General features: G+C 43.7%; 1 pseudogene; it reads right to left on the bottom strand.

The window, feature by feature from the left end:
• Positions 1-280: 280 nt before the first annotated feature.
• LOC144784017 (uncharacterized) lies at positions 281-1,405 on the bottom strand (annotated as a pseudogene).
• Positions 1,406-4,415: the final 3,010 nt, after the last annotated feature.

Genomic DNA, 4,415 nt, shown 5'->3' on the forward strand with positions numbered 1-4,415 from the left:
CGCCGCTGCAAGTACGTTCCATTGACCCATTAGTCCATGCATCGCTGCCAAGGCCATAATCCTTTCGCCAGAACAAACCAACTCGTGAGTAACTACGGGACTCATCAGGTGATTAAAATCGACGTCAGGAGATACCGTCTTGCAGAGACACAAATCAAGGGCCCAGTCGAAATCGCAGCTCAGGCAACGAAACACAGGCTGGACACATGTGAAATAGGAAAATCGAAAAGATAATCCAAATGCCGTGCTTAAAGTCGCAAGCGGCAGTGTGCCATAGTAGTCAAGCATCCGGTTGTGAAACAGTGCCAGGTGGGGCTGAGCGGCTTCTAACACAGGAGGGGCATCCATTTTTAATAAAACAAAATATCACCAGAACGCCTGCAGCCAGCGCCAGCAAAACAGGAAAGCCTCCAAACAGGCTTGAAAAGATACTGTGGAAGAAAGCAGGAATGATCCCAAAAATGTTCTCAAAGGAAGTCACGAGACCATTGCTAACTAATTTAAAAAAATGTGCCAGGCCAGAAGTGGAGGAAGCATTAAAGATTTGAGGGACCAGCTCACTGAAATGCAATGGCAAATCAGTATTCAATAGCGCTTGCACTTCTGTGCGCGTGTTAGCTATGTGAAGGACGAATGTTTCTCGAGCCGAACTCAGGGCCACCTCTTTTTGAGACAAAAGGGCTCTTATTCTACTCATACCATTGAACTCTGCTTTCAAGGTTGGGATACGCGGCCAGATGGAAACATCTGAATTCCCATGTGTAGGAGGATACAGAACGTTTTTGCAACACACCACACGTTCTGATACGGTTACCACATAAGCGACACCTCTAATTAACCCACAACAGTCCTCGTTATTCAAAAGTAAATAACTGCCGTTTGCCAGTAATGTGAAAGTAGGAATGATTGCGGGAACTGGAGTGCCTTTCAAAATACAGGCTAAATTTGGCCGGTCCTGGTTACAAGAACCGTGCAATTGGATGTGTCTACAAATTAATGAATGATCCGGGGTTTCTGTGCACTCCTCCCCTTTAAGATAAACCTCTTTCTTGTCTTTCAGGCAACGATAAGTGAATGGAAGAGACCATGCCTCATGGAGAAATGAACTTCCCAGCGGTTCATATCTACCTATTGCAATATTTCGCATACAACTTGTAAATTTATACAAAGCAAAAGGTAATGTAATTAACCGGTGGATAAGCCACGTCGCAGCAGTGGCTTCTGCCACAAAGAACGGTAAAGACTCCAATCTCTCAATGTGTAACATAGAAAAAGATGCATCTCGCATCGAAAGCATGCGCTGCTTGTCAGTCAAATTGAAAGGGGCAAAGAGAGAGGAAACGTTCATTTAAGACCAAGGCACCTGCCCAGACTTAAGCGTTTGCAGGGTCCATGCAAATTGCATAATAGAACGCAATTGATTCTGACCATGGTATAATACAGACACCTCATCTTGCACAATATCAACAACAGAGGACACAATGTTATTTAACGTGTAAATGCGGGAAGAAAGCATGTTAATACTGTTATCCACAACTGCAAGTACTTTTTCTAAATTAGCTTGATCAATAGCTCTGAGGCGTGTAGCAGCCTCAATTTGTGAATTCTTCCAGATTTCATTGTATATCGCATATATCATTCTTTTAGATTTACCATTAGCCGGGCCCTTAATGAAATCGTTTAAATCAACATCATCAGTGAGCTTGGACAGATGCAGTTTTACCGCAGCCAAGGTAGAATGTTTCAGCCAATTCTGACTTAATTTTCCTACAGAATAAGTGGTGACAGAATGGTCAGTATCAAAGCGGGGATCAGGTCTGACATGTGTAAACCCATCAGCTAAACCCAGAAAACTATGTTGGCATGAATCTGAACTCCTGTGCCACATCAGCCAACCTTTTGGATCCAAACTGGAAATGTTAAAGGACGCATTTTGCAATAAGGCCTGCAATTCATGAATGGAAAACTTTGTAACATTATTCCAACCGGAATATTCTTCTAGATTAGGGACAGTAGGTGCATTTAATTTTTGGGAAGTAGCCAATCCAAAGCATGTAGTCTGTGAAATGCTAGAATTAAAAAACAACATATGATTTGAGATGAGACATGCTTGGTGCAAAGCCTCAGTGCCTTGTACCTGCCAACTTTTAGAACCCCAAACTGATTTAAGGTCAATGGTTTCCTTCCATAGCTCGTAGCCTTCCACTGCCAATTCGTCTAGAAAGGACTTCGAATACAACAATTTGGTATCGGTAAGTCTAACCTTGGACTTGGACTTCTGTGTCATTTTGAAATAAAAAGACTCGGGATTGGACTGATTAAAGTCGGTAAAATAAGTGTACTTTTTCAAAAACGTACTCGAACTGCCTTGTAAAGGTGCTGGGCAATGTTCCCACTGGGTCTAATTTACAGTATCCCTTTTGGAATTGGCTTTATGCAGAAAATGGTTGCCAAAATGTTGGAAGCAAAATAATTCACCATAATTAGCAGAATCTAAGTATAAATCTTCAGCATCAAAGGCAGCATAATATTTCAAATCAGAGAATAATGCTTCTACGGCCTGAACATCCCAATCATCCGAACGTATGTTTTGTTTCACCACATCTCCCATGTTAACTCTGAGCACATTTGGGACATTAACCACTTCTGTAGGGCCATGTACTTGAAACTTAACCGCATCCCACACAATCCCATCAAGAACAGGCCAAGCAGTGATGTTAACAAAATGTAAGTCTCTCTCCAGTCGGTGTGCTGAATGTGACGAGGAAAGGGGGGCCAAAGTTCCATTAAGATGCAGAATGCATGATCTTTCTTCAACATAGTGTCCATTGACAAGGTGAAAAAAATAAAACACATAACCAATTGACATAAAGAGGTATACAGAAACAAGCACCAGCCAAATATATGTCCAAGGAGGGATCAAAAAATGTTTTTTAAATAACGTCGCATACATTGCAAAACGGGAGGGCTTGTTTGATTTTTGTGAAATAGTGTCAAAAGAGAATCTGGATTCTGTGGCCAAACGTGTTTGCAAATCCGGCATCGATAAGTCAGTTGGGTAAGTGTAATCAAGTTCATCAATGTGATCATTTGGTAAAGTACTTAATAAAGGACTGGAAATGGCAGGCATCTCGAAGGCCACCTCAGGCATAGGATTAGAAGAAGTGGCCAAAACAGAATGTCTCACAATCGAAGGACAGGAGACCGCCGGAGTCATACTAAGAAGAATCGGCCACTCTGTGTATCTTGACATTTTCAATAGAGATAAACCTGTTTTCCTTACGACCAGGTAGTGGAGGTAAAATGACTGTTCTTGTGCCCTTCACTCCAAGCACAGGAACCGGAGCTTGATATGAAGGACCAAATTATTTCTTGTTATCGATCTTCTCTCGAACCAGTTCTCCAACTTGGGGTAGCCAGCCAACTACCGGTATCTGCAACGCATCATCCGACGTGGAGGGCAAATGTTCCTTTGCAAGACTGTCTCTGGTCTTTTGTAGATCCTGTAAAACATTGAAATGTTCATCTACGTCAAAGGATGTGGCGCGGGACACGCCGTCTAGACCGTCAAGGTCCGGGACAAACATCTTGATCCCAAAGAGCATTTCGTATGGGGTCCGCCCACCCAGAGACCTTCTAGGGAGATTATTAAGAGCACGCTGCACGCCATTGAGGTGGGCCAGCCAGTTTCTGCCAGTGCCTATAACTCGTGCTGTCAAAGATTGCTTTAAGTCACAGTTCATTCGCTCCACTACACTGTTACCCTCAGGTCTGTAGGGAGACAAAAACTTGACTTGCACTCCCATCGAAATCATGGCATTCTTATACGCCTTAGAGGCGAAAGCCGGACCCTGATCCGAATGGAAGGTGCCACAGGCAAAAATCCCTACAAAGACACGCAAATCTCTTATGACAGACCGTGAATCAGCGCTGCGAAGCGGCCAGACCCATACAAAGCGTGTGCATGAATCAACCGCTACTAAGATGTACTTATACGCAGTATCAGAGGAAAAGGGACCGCAGTGATCTAAATAAAAACAGCCTAGTGGTTTATTAGATATGTACAACTGTGTCTGTGGCGGACGCGCAGCAGTCGAAGGTTTAATCTGCTGGCAAATGTCACATTGAAGGACATAGTCGCGCGTCTGTTTGTACAGTCCCCCCCACCAGAAACGTTGTTGTAATTGAGCTACAGTGGCCGAAAAGCCCGCATGCGCAGACGCCACACCTTCATGCGCCGCTGTAATCAAGCTTGACATGCGATCCGAGTTGGGAATCAAACGTTCTCCAACATCAGGAATTTTCACAAAAGGAACCTTATCGGGACTTAAGTGGTATGTGTACTTCGAAGGGAACCCCGTAGGATGTTTACTTCCCTTCTCAGTGGCAGCAACTGCCGCCAAGATGTCATTATC

This window comes from Lissotriton helveticus, chromosome 10 (assembly GCF_964261635.1).
Source record: "Lissotriton helveticus chromosome 10, aLisHel1.1, whole genome shotgun sequence".
NCBI classification, from domain to species: Eukaryota; Metazoa; Chordata; class Amphibia; order Caudata; family Salamandridae; genus Lissotriton; species Lissotriton helveticus.